Source organism: Ochotona princeps, chromosome 11, assembly GCF_030435755.1.
Source record: "Ochotona princeps isolate mOchPri1 chromosome 11, mOchPri1.hap1, whole genome shotgun sequence".
Classification (NCBI taxonomy): Eukaryota; Metazoa; Chordata; class Mammalia; order Lagomorpha; family Ochotonidae; genus Ochotona; species Ochotona princeps.
The window spans coordinates 44,415,927-44,435,618 of NC_080842.1; the positions used below are offsets into that span (position 1 = coordinate 44,415,927).

The window sequence follows — 19,692 nt, forward strand, 5'->3', positions numbered from 1 at the left end:
TTGCACAGAGTTCAGCCGATTTCCTGAGCGGGTATTTCTAGACTCAAGATTATTTGGTCAAAGGTTGTGACATCTTCAGGTCTTAGTGAATGCTACCATATTGGTTCAATGAGTTGCATTATGGGACTATTCATACTTCTAATATATTGTTGCCAAATAATCTTGTAGAATAGCTGTGTTACTCAACTATAAAAGATTTCAATCAGTCCTCAACTACTTAGTGTCACTGTTACATCCTGCTATGCAAAGCCAGGAGCAGTATGGTTTATATGGCTAAAAATAACTTCTGAAACAAAACAAATCCATCCAAGATCACAGGAAGAGAGCGATATTTTTAAGAAATGTTACTCACTAGCCTTTGCTAGAGGCCAGCAAGGCTGCTGCCCTGCTGTAACTATTAACCAGGAATGATGATAGCATCTAGCATGCTCCTATTTGCTCTTAGATTGCTCTGTTTTAAAGAGCTGGCAGTTTATTTAATAGATCTTAATCAAAGCATTGTGCCTGGAGAGGCCCCAAATGATTTATTGATGCCATTATCTTTGCTTTTCCATACTTTGGTGGGAAAAGGGTTTTTCATCGAGATCATACAAAAAATAAAAATGTGGAATCAAGTCTGGGACATGTGGATATTTTTTAACTCAATTTTTAAGTGATTCTAAAAACCACATTTGTCCAATGACCCAGTATTTCCTCCAGTTTAACAATAAAAATGATATTCTACTCAATTAGATGCAGTCACTAAATTAAAAAAATCAATTTTGGAAACACTAATGCTAAACACCCCCCACATCCTGTTTCACAGCTTATATTCTCATATTTTTGTACCATGTAACAAGTGTTCACAGTTTAATTCCTTAAAGCGTGGGGAATGTTAACTTGTTTTCAATACAGTTTGTGTAAGTTTGACAGAAAGCATCTCAGTGTCTATACATTACATGGACATGTCAGAAGGAGAAGCAGGGCTTGTCCCTTAGGGTGGACGCAAGTAAAAGGGTCTCACTTCACAGCACTGACTGGGTTATTCTGTTTCATTGATCATGTGTTGCATTTTTGTTTTTGTCAAGCCTAGAGGGGTGGTGTGTGTGTGTGTGTGTGTGTGTGTGTGTGTGTGTGTTTAAATGATGGGAAAGGTTGATACAATAACCCCAGCAGAGGGCTTATTCTTGTTGGAATCAGAGGCTTGCTCTACACCTGGAAAACTGCCTGGTTTTTCCTGCTTAAAAAGGGCTAGCATAAGCGGAGTAAAACTTTGAATCTTACAAACTTGGGTTCTTAAGACCTGAGCTAAAGTGCCTTCAGGAGTAGGGGTAGTGTAATCAGATTCCCTCTCTAAGGACCCCAGTCCCAAGTCACCAGGCAGAGGCCTGAAGGGAAGGGGTCTGCGCCTTGCACAGAGCAGTTTCTGGGGCCTCCTAGGTGGGACAAGGACAGGCGCTCGCAACTCCCCTCAGCGGGGCCCAGGGAGGCTCTCCGGAAGGCCGGCTTCACGCAGCACTCCCCTCAGAAGCAGTTCTAGTCCAGCTGAAACACCTTTTTCTTTTTAGCAATCTGCCAGTGATGCAGTCACAAGGGTAACTGGTAACACTTGTCACCATTTGGACCAAACTACTTTCCACTTTAACAATGATGAAAACGGCGTGTGCGTGTGTGAAAGAGAGGGAGGGAAAGATGGAGAGAGAGAGAGAGAGGAAGGGAGAGGGAGAGAGGGACAGAAAGAGAGAGAGGAGAGAAGGAGGGGGAGAGAGAGAGAGGAAGAGAGAGGGGGAGAGAGGCGGAATGTGTGCACGTGGGAGCGCGTGCACAATCACCTTTCTACAAGCCCGGCTTTCAGCGCAGATAATATACGGCCCCTTTCAGAGATCTAACGACTGAAAATGGTGCGGGTCCAGTGCGAGCCCTGAAGGAACGCGTGGAGCCGTGGCAGCAGACGCCTGGTGGTAGGGGTTCGGGGAAGAGAAAGAGAAAGAGGAAAAGGGTAAAGCGGCGCCTGGGGGACGGCCCTAGGAGGGTCGTCCCTCTTACCAGTTCCTCCCGGGGCACACATCACAGCATGACGACCGCGAGCGACGCTTGGGGCTCAAGGAAAGAACCAGGCGCACGTCCGGCGAGTGGGAGCAGGTTAGGCTTCCAAGCCAGCCGTTTGCCTTTGCGAAGTTAAAAAAAAAAAATCACTTCACAAACCGCTCCGACTCCCAAACTCCAGCAGCTAGAGCCGGCGCCCGCGCCTGGGCAGTCTCGGCCCACTTCTCCTCCTCCTGTCCTCCGGCTCCACGGACTGCCAATCGCGCGCTGCACCGCCTCCCGTGACGCCGCGTGGGCGGGACTCCCAGCTCCAGCTGTCGGACAGAGCTGCCCATCAGCCAGGCTCGGACGGCTCCAAGGCTGGGAGCGAGATGTGTCCCACCTGGGTCTTTCACCAGGTGCACCTGGCGCTCAGGCTTGCTCCAGTTCAGGTGGTTGGTTCATAATCCCTTCTTTCACCCAAGTTCAGCTTCACAAGGAGCTCAATTAACTCAATCTGAAGCACTGAAGAATTGTGTTCTGGAGGGGAAAAAATAAAACAGAAACATTTGAAAGGAACGGTTCCATAACTAGAAATTGAAAGGGGGAAAACCCACTAAGTATGGTTCTTTCTCATCCCCTGTTTTTTCACCCTGAAAGAAATGTGAAAGTGGGGTAAAAACCTCCTCAAAACTCTCTTATTTTGTGTCTGTGTCTTCATTCCCTCGACGACTCTTCAAACACATAGCAAGAGTTAGGGAAACGGAGTGTTACACTTGGGAACTCAGAGTTGGAAAACTGTGAAAGAAGCCAAACAAGTCTCTGCAGCCACTGAAAAGTACCTCCAAGAGAGAAGCAGAAACACGTTCTGGGCGTGGCTTCCTGCGGCGCCTGATTAGGGAAGCTCTTTTTGCAGGCAGCGGCAAATCTCAGGGGCTGAGTCAATTCTGAGCAGCACACACAATGTCATGTGTATGACCTCGGAAATCCCAAGTCCTACTAGCACTTTTTGTGACTGTCCCTGACCTGGTTTAAGAGCAAACGATCTCCTATTCCGTAGTCAACTTTCTTGACAGGGCTTAAGGCTTCAAGCAGGCTTCTCCTGCTCCCCAGATCAGCGCGATGTAGCCTCAGGGGAGGGCCTCCCTGGGCAGGTGCATACCAGGACGAGTCAGGAGTCAGGCACGCAGCTGGTATAGCAGCCTGTTTGGATTGCCTCAATTGCTTGTTCTAAATAGCTTGACATCAGAAATGACTGGGAGCTTGATGCCAAGGCCCCACCCAGGCCAAGAAAACCAGAATTTCTGGGGGTGGGACTCTAGTAGTTTTTCTTTCTTTTTTTTTAAAACTTGCCTTGTGATTATAATGTGCAACAAGTGTTCAGTATCACTGGCTAAGATTAAAGTTATTATTTTAAAAGAAAATCTGTTATATGTAAGTAAAAAAATACTGTTGCACAATATGAAACACTTTGTAATAAGACAACCTTACATTTATCATTTGTGTACTTGCATACTTTAATATAGCTATATAAAATGTGGCAAGATAAACATAATTGTTTACTGAGGAAAGGCTTTTGACCTCCAGGATAAGATGCCTGTTGCAATGGCTGCGTATCAAATCATAGCATAGTGCCTGGGCCTGGGACTGAGTCCACGCCAGCTTCCCACTGGTAGGTCCTATCACCAAAGTGGGAGATCTGGATTAAGCTTCAGGCTTCACCCTGACACAATCTCTGCATTGTGAGTATTTGGGGAATGAACCATCTGTGGAGCCCTCTGTTGCTTCATTCCTCAAATAAAAAATTAGTAAATAGATGAAGCAGAAAGAAGAGTGAGGAGATAAAATTAGCTGTTTGTGTAGCATTTGACTGAATAAAAGAACATGTATTTCTTCTATCATTTAAATACATCTGATCAAAATGTTTTAATTCATATATATATATATATATATATATATATATATATATATATATATTCATACCATGGAGCTACAATTAGCAGGCTCAGTTTGTGTATCTACTTTATTATTTTTTGGCAAATGTTCCTCTCATATGGAGCTTTTCTCCGAAGAGTTATTTACACTTGCTAAACAATAAATCCACTTTTCTGGGAGACCCTATGGGGTTCTAGCTTCCTGGCTTCTGCCTGACCTAATGCTGGTGCTTGTGGGCATTTGAGAAGTGAACCAGCAGATGGAAGACTATCTCTCTCTCTCTCTCTCTCTTTCTCTGCCCTTTAAGGAGATGCAAAGAAGAGATAACTTTAGCCAGCCAAGGGAGAAGTGCTTTTGAGCTAAGTTAGAATGGCAGATGTGAAACTAGTGATTCGTTTGGATGTAGGCTGAAAGTAGAGGTAACAGTTTATAAGCTAATCTCGTAAGCTGTGTGTTATAAGGAGGAGGACAACAACTGGAAGACTGAAGTCACCTGATTATTTGGTTACTGCTTATGTCTAGTATTAGTTGTTGCTACCATTTCCTATATCTAAAAATCCCAACCCTGGTAGGGAAGGGAAAGAATATGTACCTGACAGAGTTCTAAGGTCTTCCTGACTACCTCAGTGCCTGGTAATTGACCACTTGATTCAAGCTGTACTTCTTTAAAGATAAGTCTACTAAGACACTGTTAGCACCTGATACTGTTGCTGCTGAAAGCCTTGGTATGTAGCTAACTTTTCCTTTACTTTTCTGACTTCCACTTAGCCACTTTAATAAATCCATTTGAAGAAATGTTTCACTCTTTCATCGAGTAACTTTAGCTGAATCTTACAGAAATATAAAAACTAAATAATGGCTTCAAAGTTTAAAGTGCACTTCACTATCATCCTTTACTACTCAGCTTCCATCTTTCCATTAATGTTGGGAGAAAGGTCCAATTCTGAAACTCAAAGAATCACTCTCTTCACAGACCCTTATCTTTGTAAAGATGCTCTATCATTAACCCTTTGAAAACCTGAGGCTCACAAGTCCTGCCTCTTATTAGGCAATTCAATGGTACATTCAAAACATAAGTGTGCAAAGGATCAAGACGTTGTGAATTTTAATACCAGAAAACATGTAGGGAAACGCACTACTGCAAGGTAGTACAATTTTCAGCAGGAGATAAAAAAGCCAAATTTATATAAACATCTTCCTTTCTTGACAAATATGAAGCTTGGAGAGGTTGATAAGCGTTTCCTTTTCCTCTGCCTTAAGCATTTGCCAGAAACAAAAATGCCACTTTGCAAAGGACTAAATGGACATCAATTCCATGGTAAGCCATTCCTCTGGAAGAGGTCTCCTTTCGTGATTTTGAGAATTAAGTATAACCCACAAGGATGTCTAAACTTCATAATTATTGTCTGTTTTATCTCCTTTGGGACACAGCCTTCTCTGTATGTCCCAGATGTGGTAGTTACTCTTCCAATTAATGACAAATTTGCTGAGATTTATCATATTTATCCCACAAACATTCATACTGACAGTCTGTTCTGTGGCTGTTAGATGTAGGGACCCAAAAGTGGGCAAAGTGACTGATGTCATAGACCTAGTAGTGTAGTCTGTGAGAAGAGAGGTAATCACAAAATTGCAAATGGAAATTGCAGTGGCAGAGAAGATTCCAGGGCTGGGGAAACAATTTAGATGCAGCTAGATAAAAATACCAAGAAAAAGTGACACCTGGGCTAGAATCCAAAGGATGGGGAGGAGTTAGCCAAAGGAAAAAGGCAAATCAGGATGAGAGAATGCAACACAGAGGCAACATTCTTGAGGAGCAAGGGCTGTGTGGGATTTAAGTGACATATGCATGTAGTCAGTCAATGGGGAGGTTTTGAGAGACACTGGAGACTGGTCTGTTTCAGTTGACATTCTTGACGATGATTTGTCATTTTTTAGTGAACACTTTTGTGTAGTTTTAGACTCTGCAGTTCAAGAGATATGAAATGGAGAACCTATAACAAGAAACTGGCAGAGCAAGGAATAGAAGGGTTGTATTTAAGAGTTTGCTCATGGTCAAATTTTACCTATAATGGAGCAATAAGAAAGAGCTCTACTTCACACAATAAATGGCACTGGTGGCAATCTTTACCACTGTTGGCTAGTTTATTATTTTTTTTTTTTTTTGGTGCCCTGTTCCAAAAGAAATAAATTCTTAATTCTGTTGCTACTTTACTCAATAGGATTCCACTTTGTCAACTGATATTCACGGAGAGAATAATATGAAAATGAATCAGTCGGTTCTTCAGAAATGTCAGTGAACTCCAAGGCATGTATAATGTGGGCGAGAAATCTTTGTGTTTATCTATATGATTCTTTATCACATTCACAGGTGAGTACTCCTAGCAAATATTTACTGAGCACCCACAGGTGCCAGGCATCAGGCAATCTGAACCTTGGTTCAACCACTTTCACTCTCTTCAGGTTATCCAAACCACCATAAAACATGAACCTCAGTAAATCCTTGCTCTCTCTCCTTCTCCACGTCTCCCTCCCTCCTTCTCTCGCTCTCTCTCATTTTAGTTTGAAGTCTCTGCTCTGGCTCATTTCCACTTTTAAAACCTCAGTGTGTCTGTGGCCTTTGTGAGGATAACTGCTTACTTCATCATGATGGGGTTAGTAATGGTTTCTAAGCTGAGGACTTCCAAACTCCTTTCTCCACTGAGCCTCAGATCTCATTTCCAACTATCTGTTCACTGTTTCTTCCTGGTGCCATTGTTTTCTTGGCTTCTCAGAAGCAATATGCCTTTCTTTTGATGCCTTTTTCTCCCATTGTTCCTTCCTATTTTTCTATCAGGCTTGTCTCTGCACTACTGTGCCTTAGTCATCGCTAGCTAGATCTGGAAAATGATCAGGGGAGCAGAGGCTGAAGTATAGGAGATTCAGCAATCTGTTAGCACTTTCTAACGAAAAATTCCAGGCTGACTTGAAATTGGCCTACTAAGAAACTTTCACCTTTTATGGAGTAGGATAATTTTAAGTAGAGCTTGAGATTCGTCATTTGAAATCATTTTTTTCATGCTGTCCCTTAAATTACAAACCCAGAAGCTTCATGTTACTTTGTGGAGTGGTGATATAACAAATGCATACGATGAGGGCATTTGTCAGGTGCTATAGGAGCATAGAAAGTAAAGAATAAGTTCTCAATGGGTAGGGGAGCTAGCAAAAGTTTAATATTAGACTTCGTTTTGGTGGGCCTTAGAATATGTGTGGGAATGCCTTGATGAAAAAAAAACAGAGGAAAAGTCATTGGCCAAATCTGAAACAGAAACCAAACAAGGACAAAGATGTCAATATGTTAGAATATGGGACATCTGGAAATTTGAAAAATGTGCTGCCAACACATAGCAACAAAGGAAAGAGACAGAGAATTCAGTCCGTACCGTGAGGATTTTTCATGGAGACAGTGCAGGTTAAACCTCACTATGGTAAGTGGATAGTCCAGAGATGGCAGTGTGAGAGAGATGAAAGTGAAGCTTGAAACAAGAAATTGGCAGTGAGCATGAAAAGGAAGGGATACATTCAAGAGGCTGTGAAAGTTCAAATCTTCCTTGTTAAGAAAAGTGAGAAGGAATAGAGCCCTCTCCACCCCAACATTGTATAAGTCGTGTTGCCTGTAAGAAAGTGGGCCCTCATGTACTCATGGGTCCAAGCTCTTCAGAAGCCTGACATGAGCAAGCCTGGGTTGGCAGAGACACAGCTGAGGCATTGTTGTTCTGATAGGGGGTGCATAACTAGTTGGTGAAATGAAGGAACATCACTCTGTTAAGTTAGGTACCTCACTGTGTTACATGCAAATTTCCATGCTGAATGTGATGACATCTCTGTCATCTACTGAGTGAAGTGCTGGTTAATTTTTGGTAAGTATTTCTATGACTGGGATGTTTATTCACAGAAATAGGAGGGTAATTCAAAAAGTTCAAAAGAAAACAAACACAAAATTTAAATGCATGCATATATTTTTCAGAATGCATACTTTCCATAAACTTTCCGGTTATTCCTCCTATCACAGTCTGTAATATAAAGTGCATGTAACTTTGAAGAGCACACAGTAGACTTTAACATTGCTGATGATGTCCTACCATTTCCTAAGCTCAATAGCGATACATTAGCATTCTCCAGGGAGACAGAACCAAGAATCAGCAGATGGGTGCCAATTTGTGTCCTGCCTGGGAAAGCAGTTGAGGATGGCCTAAAGCTTTGGTACCCTGCACCCGCATCGGAGACCCAGAAGAAGCTCCTGGCTTTGGCCTTTGTATAGGCTGTTGCAGACAATTGGGGAGTGAACCAGCAGGCAGAAATTTTTTCTTTCTGTCTCTCCCTCTGTAAATCTGCCTTTCCAATAAAAACAAATAAACCTTCATAGGCAAAAACAAAAATAAAAAAACAGGATGTGAGTGTATGTTGGAGACTGAGGGGAGAAGTAGAGTTGATGTCTGGCAGTTCTGATCAGAATGGAGACAGCTGGCGAAATTCCCCTTTATCTGGGAAAATCAACATCTTTTTTTCTATTAAGAATTTCAAATGATTTGATGTGATCCACCCATTTTATGGAGGACAATCTGTTTTTAATTGGCCTTCTGATTTAAATGGAAATCTCATCTAAAAATGCCTACATAGAAACATCTGGAATAATGTTTGACCAAACATCTGGTACCGTGGCCAAGCCAAGCTGACACACAGAATTAGAATCATCCAAAAAGAACACATGGGTCCTCCTTTAAACTGTAAATACACTTGAAAAACAATAAGAGTGTCCTTTCTCTTGGAAGCTGTAAATACAATATGGAACATGAGAACTGAAGACTGATCAAAACAATTTTGTAAGTTTCTACGGCAAATAGTAACAAAATGGACTTTAAAATAAGGTTGAAGTCCCTTTGAAACACAAGGTCAAAGGCAAGGTTGGACTTTCTTCTTGCATGCTTGGCCCTGGTCCATAATATTAATCAGTTGTTATTAAGCTCCCAATTGGAAGTTCACAATATTTGAGTTGAGATCTGAAAACCCAGTCAGGGAGAAAATGCACTTGACGCCCCAGGAGCTGATTCCCTGGGGTACGAGAAACAGCTTTGGCTGGCACATGTTGACATCAACTATTTGTTTAAAACTTACTGTGGCAATCTACCCAGGGCATAATGCTTAATGTTCAGAATAATTTGGACCATCTGTCATCTGGAAGACACACTTAGTAGATCCACAGTGAGAGCAGAGCAAGAAAAATATGAATTTCTCTCTCCATCAAAATGATGTTCCTGAAAAATGATGTGTTTATTGCAGTTCCGTAAGTCAACTTTTACTGCAAATACCCTAGAGGAGTTCATTGTTAGAGAAACCTGATGAAGAATCCCTTTAAAATTTTAAATCGTGTTATGTTTCTTTGCTCATTAGAAAACAACAGTGATGGACAGAGTAAAATGAGGGGGTTTGGGGGACTGCCAGGTCAGAAGAATCCTTTACCAATCCCCCTGTAGGTTATTACTGTTCATACAAGATCCACTGGCATCATCAACATCTGGCCTTTATAAGTATTAAGAGTGTTTTGTATGTGTGGATCATTTTAAAACAACTCTTTATTTTTATTGGAAAGTCAGATTTATAAAGAGGAAAGACAGAGAGAAAGATCTTTCATCCACTGGTTCACTCCCCAAATGGCTGCAACGACCCGAGCTGATCCGAAGCCAGAAGACAGGAGCTTCTTGGGGGTCTCCCACACAGGTTCAGGATCCAAAGGCATTGGGCCATCCTCTACTACTTTCGCAGGCTACAAGTAGGGAGCTAAAAGGGAAGTGGAGCAGCAAGGACATGAACCAGCATCCACACAGGATCCTGCCTCATGCAAGGCGAGGACTTTAGCCACTAGGCTACCATGCTGGGTCCATTTTAAACCAGCTCTTAAAAATGCTGTGACGCAGGGATGGTATTTTCCTTTTACAAGCTCATGAGTTGCATACTTCATGTTAAAATGTATTTAAAATTCAGTAATTCTATTTGCGTAAAACAGATTAAAATAAAACGGATTCAACAAAAATGTCTGCATGAAGGTGAATGTTCTTTATAAATTTTGAAAACGCTCTCCAGCCCATGCATTACAATGTTTACTCCATACTTTCCCTGGATTCCAGTACATCAAGCAGATAACTGTGATGTCCTATCAAACCAGCCAAGGCACGCTTAGCCATACTCAGCTGTGTTCTGATGATGTGGACGTTAGTGCAGCCAGGGCTCCGAGGACCTAAGTTTTCTATGACGCTGAATTAAGGCTGCCTAAAGTTAGTCTTCTAACACTGTAATTACCTGTCTGAGCGCTTGTTTCCTCTAAATCTGAGCCATATTATAGCAACAATCCTAAGGGAAAGGCTAACAAAGAAAATTATACCTGCTTCATTCTAGATCTGTGTAAACCTCATAATGTTATAGGCAGAAATGTCTTTATGTTTACTTGGAAGGCCAATTTACAGAGAGAAGGAGACACAGAGAGAGATCTTTCATCAGCTGATTCACTCTCAAATGACAACAGAGGCCATAGCTGGGTGGTCCAAAGTTGGGAACCAAGAACTTGTTCTGGGCGTCATGCATGGGTGCAGAGGTCCAAGGACTTCAGTCATGTTCTCCGCTTTCTCAGCTCATGAGCAGGGACTTGGATCAGAAATGGAGCAGCCAGGACTTGACCCTGTCGCCCACACTTGATGCTGGTGTGGCAGGTAGAGGATTAGTGTACTATGCCATTGCATTAATGGTGATACTTGTTTTTATTTGTGTGTGTGTTTCTTCATAATGTAACTGATTCAGTAAAGTTCCAAAAACATATACAACAGATTGATATTATCCTTCCATTCAGAATGCATGGGAACTGTAATACAAACTTTCATAGTATGTGCCTTTGAGACCTGTTTCTTTGATGAAATACTTTAGATATGGCTGAAATTCCATTAAACGCTGCTCTGAGGCACATTTCTAGAAGCTGGAGGCATGTGTATGAACATTAAATCCTTTACAAATATACCTCGTTATGTTTTTTATATCTACATGGCTCCAATACTGTTTTTGCAACTGAACATTATTGTAAGATCTATTCTTACTGATGTGGTGAATCAATTCCTTCTAAGAACACGCACTGCCTCATTATATGGCTGTGAGTTATCTCATTCATAATGTCTCTGTCAGTGTTAAATATGTATAGCCGTTATATTGTGTAAATAGTTTTGCATGAAAATTACCCTACTGCATTACAATTGCTTGAGTTTCAAGGTTTGTTTTCAATCTGTTTTCTTTGGAATAAACATTAAAGCAATAGCTAAAATAAAAAACAATTAGCTATTATGAAAATAGTGATACATATGCAAACATCAGAAACTACATCCATGAAGATATTGCTTGAGGTTGGGAATTAGTGGATCGAGATTTTTTCTTTTTCTTGTTTTAAAGATTTTTATATATATTTTTTTTCTATTGGAAAGGCTGATTTAGAGAGAGAAGGAGAGACAGAGAGGAAGATCCTCCATCTGCTGTCTCACTCCCCAAGTGTCAGCAATGGCCAGAGCTGAGTCGATCCAAAGCCAGGAGCCAGGTGCTTCTTGGGGTCTCCCAAGCAGGTATAGGGTCCCAAGGCTTTGGGCCACCCTCTACTGCTTTCCCAGGCCACAAGCAGAGAGCTGGATGGGAAACGGGACTGCAGGGACACAAACTGGCCCCCATGTGGGATCTCTGCAGGTGCAAGGTGAGGATTTAGCCACCAGGCTATCGAGCCAGGCCCATGACTCAAGCTTTTAAAAGGATAAAAACTTAGGAAGAAAAAAAATGAGCATATTCTATGGAAGCTGTAAGGATGGAGACACAGGATAGAAGACAAAAAGTAAATAAAAACCTAAACCAGTGATCTATGATAAATCCAGAGGAAGTCTTCATAAACTCCTCTAGATTGTAACTAGCTCTGCAGGACAGCACAAAAGCACAGCTAATACATTAGCTGGGACAGCAGGCCTGAAATACAATCTTCTAAGAGGCTATGCAGCCACAAGTTCCACTCACATGACCTCCACCATGGAGTTGCACGTGATGGGGGCTTATTCAAGGCCAGCTGGGCTTTGTGGTTGTGAACATTTTCTTCTGCAGCTATGGGGTGGATGTGGAAGGATAGGCAATATTATGTCCTTCTTGATGTCTTGGGTGCAAATCAGGCTGTGCAGGAAATCTCTGTAAGATAGGCTCAGTTTGAACAGAAAACCCTTATTCCTTTTCCTTCTTTAAGCTTTCTTGTTCAGTTCTCTCAAGATTTCAAACCCTCACACTAATCCTTGTGGCTCAAAGCTCCCTGCTGAGTCATTTCTTTGGCTGCATTCCTGTGCCTCACCTCACTCACCTCACTGTCTTGCTTCAAAATTCCGTGTCTGTTAGACTTCTGGCCCTGGCTGTCTGCAGGTTCCTGCAGCACAGTGAACTCTCACCTGGTCTTCTTGATTCTCAGACCCTGAGCTCCACTCTTAAAGAACAGCTTTAGAAAATCTGTGCTTAAATATTTTCAAGTATTCGTTAAATAAATTATTTTCTTTGTCCCTTCGCAAACGTAAATTTTTAAAACATTTATTTATATTTATTTTTAAGGAAGATTTACACAGAGGGGAGATAGAGAGAAAGCCAGGAGTTTCTTCTGAATCTCTCATGTGGCTGCAGGCCCAAGGACTTGGGCCATCCTCCACTGCTTTCCCAGGCCATCAGCTGGGAGCTGGATTGGCAGTGGAGCAGCAGGGACAGGAACCAGTGAGCAAACAGAATGCCAGTGCCACAGGGTGGAGGATTAGCCTGTTGAACCCCACACAATACCAGCACTGACGTGTAAATCTTTCAGAAAATCGCTTTTAAATTTCACTGCTGAAGGATGTCTTCCTCGGGAACCTGTGAGCAATCTCTTTGACATGCAGCGACCGAAGCAGATGGTAACCCCGTCTCCTAATTGTTGTGGAGGGGTGGGAGCCTAACTTTGGTGGGCACATTGCTCCTGGTTGCAAGGCTGCCTCCTGTCACAAAGATAGGGGAAAGTGTACTTTGGGGACTAGAACAAATTAATAAACACAAGTGGCCTGAGTTTCCTTTTTCATCCTGACACTTAAAAAAATTCCCCCTACACATGGGCATAACTTTTAGTGGTTAAGTTACTGCTTGCGACACCAATACACCATAGTGGTTGAAGTGTGTGATTCATCTCCCAGTTGCTATCCTATTTCCTATCAATGTGCACCCTGCAAAGCAGTGATTGATGGTTCATGTGCCTGCCATGTGTGTGGAAGACTGCTGAGTGCCAGGCTCTCGCCTTCACTTTGACCCAACCTGAGATGTTGCGGGCATTTGGGGGTGGAAGATCTCCCCGTGGATAGAAGATCAGTCAGTCTGTCTCTAATGTGTTTCAAATGAAAATCGTTTTTAAAAAAATCTTCCTTCCCAGCATGTAATTTGGTCCAGTGGTGAAACACCAGCACCCTGTATTGGGGTACTATGCTTGATACTAGCTCTGCTCCTGAGACCCCAGCTTCCGGCTAACGCATGTGCTGGGAGGAAGTAGTGATGGCAGTCATTGGGTTCCTGCCACCTGTGCAGGAGGCATGGCTCGAGTTCTCAGCTTGTCCCAGGGCTACACCCTCAGTTGGGGCCACCCTGAACAATTAGAACTAATTGACGGGAGCTCTGTCTCACTCCCTTTCTCTCTGCCCCCCAAATAAGTATTTAACGTAAAAAATTCTCCTTGTTTTGTTTCAGTGGAAATCAAAGTCAGTTCTGACTTCTGCCCTCTCTCTCCTGTTTAAACAGCCTTCCACAGAGTCTCCCTTGCTCGTTTAATGTTGTCCAGAGTACAGTCTGCCTTGACTCTTCCAATTTTCTATTCGTAGCAAAATTCTTATTTCATAATCAAATGAAACGTCAGAAGGAAAGTTATCAGACTTCAGCAATTTATGTTGCATAAATTGCTATTTCCTAGGGACTTGACTGTATTTTTAAAAGTCATAATTAATATGTATTTCTGAACTGTTTCCAAACAAGGTAAGCAAACAATTTGCATATTTTAGGCTATCAGGCAAGGACATTTTTGGCCAAGGTAGTAATTTTGCATCCTCCTTTAAGACTTTAAGCTTATGGTTCTCAGTTTCAGCTACACATTAGAATTTGGAGAGTATTCAAAAATGCTGTTGGAGCCCGTCTCTAGAGATTCCTGCCCTTGGTCTATTTGTGAGCTGGTCAGAGGGATGATGGAGAAGCTCTTCAGTTCGTTCCAATTTGAATTAAAGGTTGGAATTCAGTGCCTACGATTTTCTAAGTTTTTTTTTTAACTACTCTTCTATTTTTGAATTCAGTAAACTCTTATTGGAAGTCTGCTTTGTATCAGACGCTGGCTCAGTCCCCGAATGAATGTGGCACAGCCTCTGCATTTCAAGGGGCTCTCACAGCAACAGGGAAGGCTGAATGCAAGCAAAGAACTTCAACCCAGTGAGATACATAACTGAAGGTTATTCAAAGGGTTGCGGAAACACCAATGAGGCAGCAATTAAAATTTCTGGGGGAGTCTGAACACAACCCACAAGTCCTTGGGCCAAGTAGGAGTGTCAGGTGAGAGCCGCCATGGGATGGTGGGAGAAGAAAGGACTCTGGGCAAAGTAAACAACAGGAACAAGCCCAGCAATCTGAAAATCATTGTCAACTAGATGTTCTAAAGGCTGTCGTTATTGTTGCTACTCCTGTGACAGCACTCATCTAAGTTCATCTGACTTCTTGCGTAGCAAGGGGTTACATTCGCATTTCCCACATTTAGTACAATACAGGGAATCTCAACAAAGGTGGTTGCAAGAAAATCATCTGGGATGTTTTTTAACAGTAACAAATGACACTGGTTTTCTTTCTTTTCTTTTGGTTTTCTACCTTGTAAGCAAAACTGAATATTGGTCTAGAGGATGGGATGTGGCCATTGTTTTGTTTGTTTGAAAATCTACACGTATGAACTGTCACAGACAGGCATAAGGGACATTTAGTCAGGCATGACAGTGTCCTCAAACAAAACTGACATGGTGCTGCATGGCTACACACATTTAAAAAACTTGGAGCAGGTGTTTAGCTTATGAGTTAAGATGTTGACGTCCCTTACCCAAGTAACTGGGTTAAAGATGCAGCCTTAGCTCATGACGCCAACCTCCTGCCTACGCAGACCATGGGAGGCAGTGATGATGACTCCAAACATTGGGTTCCTGCCATCTATGCCTGTGCAAGCCCTGGGTTGCATTCTAGCTCCTTATTGGCCTACTCCCTGCTGTAGGGGAGTGAGCTAATCAAGAGAGCTCTCTGTTTCTAATTCTTTCTGCCTCTCAAGAATGGTACTCCTCAATGAACAGTACTTTAAATGGGTGAATTTATGTGTTGTAAATTATACAGCTATTTCAAAAAAAAGGAAGCAAAAAATGAAGCATATTTCATGTGAAAAAAAATCAATTACTCAAATATTTCCAGGGTAGATTAATGTGCTTTGATAAGGACTGGTAGAAATCTTAAAAGCTCACAGTACATATGTACATACACATACACTATATGTATCCTGCTAAGAACAAATGGCATCTGAGAGAAGGATGGTCCAATAGGCTCAGAATCTTCATCAGAAAGACAAATAGAGTTTTTGACATGCTGACTAAAAGAACACAGTCACAAAGATATGGTGTGTTATTTCACTTCATTCCATACTACATTTTAACAGAACAATAGCCAAGTTCTTAGTCTACTGTATCCTTAAGGCTGCACTGAAATAACTGTTATGTGCTATTTAGTGTCCTTTTCAAATAAAAATGTCTATTAACTTCAAAGATCTTTTGAGTGGAGACCTCAGGTGTCTCAAGCTGCGCATACATATTTTTACAAAAATAATGAAATAAGAAGTTAATATTTCTTAATTATACATAAAACTGTAAAAAAAGACAAAAGCCTTTATTAATTCATTTACCAGATTGAAATGTGACAATTATTCATTTGACCTTTTAAAAACTTAAAAAATACATAAATATACAATTAAATCTGGGATTATACAGATTTGACACAACCTGAATATCCCTCAAGTCTCTTAATTAGTCATGTATAATTTCTTTCAATGAAAAAGAATCAATGACAATGTATCTTCTAAATATTTCCTGTGTGGTTGCAGCATAATAATTAAGCTCATTTAGACTTTCAGCCATTTCCTCTCAACAGTTTATACACAGGAATAATGTTATGCAGATTGTAATGCAAATAATTATTCACATATGTACTGCATAACATCTCATTAAGATGAACCAATCAGTCAACTTAAGTCATAATATAACCTGAAAAGCAGGTTTGAACTAAGAAACTAAATGTGGAAAGGAACACACACCGTCTTTTTATTAAAGAATGATGTGAATCCTGAATACTGAGTTGGTATCTTTCCTTGAATGCTAGAACATCTGTCAGGGATGTCAGTTTAGAGGTGGTAAAACCTATGGGTCCCCAGGATTTTGGAAGAAAATGACACTTTTTCATTTGAAATGAATCATCTGGGATGTTTTGTAAAACAAAATAGCACTGATTTTCCAAACCGAAGGACAAGTCTGATGGTTAGGCACGGTGGGGTCTGCCACTGTCTTGTTTGGAAAGCTACCGATGTGCTGTATTATAAACCAGCATAAGGGACATTTTGGAGGGTGTGGTGGTATCCTCAAACTGAGTCATTCACAGAGTAATCCTCTGGAAGAGGCCGTTCAATATCGCCTGAATCTCAGTGAACAGGTGACAAAAGTAACCACAGGGAGTCAGGCATCTAGGAAAAAGAGTCAAAAGAAACAGCAGATTTTTCTCCACAGACAAGGGGAAAGGCTTCTTTGTTCTTTCCTTAGTCAGAAATACTCATGGATTGAAAAGGGGCCTTTGGATCATCACAGTTAAAGAGAAAAATATATTTTAGATCTACTCTGCTTTCTTCTGTTCAGAAGGGAATCTAATTCCTCTTTATTAATTCAAAATTGAAGCAGACCCCAGCAGCAGAAAACAGGATGACAACAGAAAAACAAACAAGTATATTAATGTATGCAGCTCGCATCAGCTGGAGAAAACACAATGAAAGGCAACCCAGAGCAATGCCTTAGAACTCTAGGCAGGTTATCATCAATAAAGATACTTTTCTTTCTTTTATTTTTTGAAAGATTTATTTATTTTTATTGGAAAGGCAGGCATGCAGAGAGAAGGAGACACAGAAACAAAGATCTTCCATCTGATGGGTAATTCCCCAAATGACAGCAATGGCTGGAGCTGAGCTGAACTGAAGCCAGGAGCCAGGACCTTCTTCTAACCTCCCACGGGAGAGCAAGGTCCTGGTCCTAAGGTTTGAGCCATCCTCTCCTGCCTTCCCAGGCTATAAGCAGGAAGCTGGATGGGAAGTGAAGCAGCAAGCAAACGAACTGGCATCCACATGGGATTGGTGCTTGAAGGGGGAGGATTAGCCAATTGAGCCATTGCATCAGGCCCAAAGAATGACTTATTTCTTAGAAAAGTGACAACACAAGGAAAACAGTTTCAGGCTTTCAGAAGCAAAAAACTTGGGGAGGTAAATATATGGGAGCAAATTACTGGGGTAAATTGTGTTTGTGTTTGTAGATTCCTCATGGCTGCTGTGTGAGCTGTAAGAGTTATCTTCATAAAGGAGAGGTTCTGTGTAGTTGTAGGGAATTGGAGAGCAACAGAAAGACATCTTCCTATGATGTTTGCTTCTGGCTGCTTGTTTATTCACCAAATGCCCAGTAACAGCCAGAGCTGGGCAAGGTTGAATCCGAAATCTCTATGTAGGTGTAACACATCGGTGGCAAGGATTGAAGTATTTGCACTATTCGCACTGCCTCCCAGGGTGTGCAGCCACAGAAAGCTGGAGTTGGTTGGGAATCTGAAACATCCCAGTCACTCTGATATGGATTGTGGGTATCCCAAAGAGCGCCTTTCCTGCTGTGCCAATGTCTCTCCCCTTCCTCCCAGCCTGTGCTTTCTACATTGCTTTTTGTTGGAAAATATGTGTGTGTGTGTGTGTGTGTGTAAGAGGATTATCTGGGATGTCATGTTCTGATTTCTTTCACTTTCACTCTGTATGATGTTCACTGAAAATTTGAAAATTCCCATGATCTATAATTTGGTTAAAATAATTTGCGAAATCAAGGAATAGCACCCTAAGGAGAAATCATTCCTTTCCTGTATATTCTGCCTGCTCTGTCAGTCTCTTAAGTGTTTGGTTGGGATGTTTCCAAAATTTTCTTCCAGCTGGGTGCTGCTATGACATGGGATTTAGGTAGGAGTGATGTACACCCTTTTTAGGTCTACATAAAAGTCTCCGTATGATTCTTTGTATGCTAGCCCTTTCTGACAGCGATGCCTGACCTTTGAGTATTTAGACAATAGAGGAGTCGTCTGAACACTGCAGCTGTATGTAGGAGACTGTTACAGAGGCAGGAAAGGATGAACATTATGTTAAACCATCATCATTTTGGCACTTGTGTTGTTAATGCAGTCTGACTAACGCCAAATTTGGTGCAAGGAGGGAAGGCTTCTGTAAGAGAATGGGAAACACATGGCTGGCCTAGTGGTCCTCAGCAGTTTGGAAAGCTCAGGATTCATGCTAGCCAGTGCATGTGCCAACGGGGAAGGCAGTGCCAATAGATTAGAAAACTGATAATTTTCAGTGTAATCAGTTGTTATTCATTGCATTTGGCAAGATGTTGAGGGAAAGGGATGAGTTCAAGAAACAGCTGGCTGATTTAAAATGAAAGAAAACAAAACACTCATAAATCTATCAAAGCTAAGGTAACTTGTTTAAGATAGTTTAAATAAAATTTTGAATAAAAAGCAGAAAATCCCCTTCTTCCAAAAGAACAGAATCAAAAAATAATCTGTAGTCTTCAAAATGAAAGAGAACCATGATAATGTTTTATATACATTCCTGTGTGCAAAAATTTACATATAACACATATTCATATGATACAAGGTGTGGAACACACACAACAAAGATCTGAGGCCTTTTTTCCCCCAAATAGCTATTGTGAACACATTTATAGTTCATCAGAAATTTTTAAATGATTTATTTATTTTTATCAGAAAGATTTACAGAGAATGAGACAGATCTTCTGTTTGCTGGTTCACTCCTCAAGTGGTTGCAATGGCTAGAGCTGAGCTGAGCTCATCCAGTCAGGAGCTGGAACCTTCTTTCAGGTCTCCTACGTGGGTGCACTGCCTCAAGGCTTTCAGCCATCCTCTAGATGCAAAGCAGAGCAGCTGGACACTGACCAGTGCCCATATGGATCCTGGCACATGCAAGATGAGGATTTAGCCACTGTGCCACTGTGCTGGACCTCATCACATATTTTACAAAATAATTTTTGTGGCTTCATTTTATGTTGTCAAAATTTGTTAAGTGAATATATGATTGCTTTTAATTTATATTTTACAATGTAAGAACACATAAACAAATATTCTCATAGTGAAATACTTCATCACTATAGAGCTCTAAAACTGCAATTTCTGGGGAAAAAGTTGACACTGGATAAAAAAGTTCACATTTTGAAGACTATATGAAATCACAGCCTTTGAGGAAAATCTTACTATTCTATGTTGTCAATATATGTGGGAATACCAATTGTTGAATTAAAAGTCCTTAAAATTTATTTGTTGATTTATTTGAAACACAAAGTT

General features: G+C 41.3%; 1 protein-coding gene across 1 annotated transcript in view; it reads right to left on the bottom strand.

Moving 5' to 3' along the window:
* The window catches only part of ATP10D (ATPase phospholipid transporting 10D (putative)), an 87,393-nt gene extending 85,186 nt beyond the window's left edge, over positions 1-2,207 (bottom strand). The window contains exon 1 of the mRNA XM_058670143.1: positions 2,026-2,207. The gene's annotated coding sequence lies outside the window, so the exon portion shown is untranslated. The remainder of the gene's footprint in view (positions 1-2,025) is intronic.
* Positions 2,208-19,692: the final 17,485 nt, after the last annotated feature.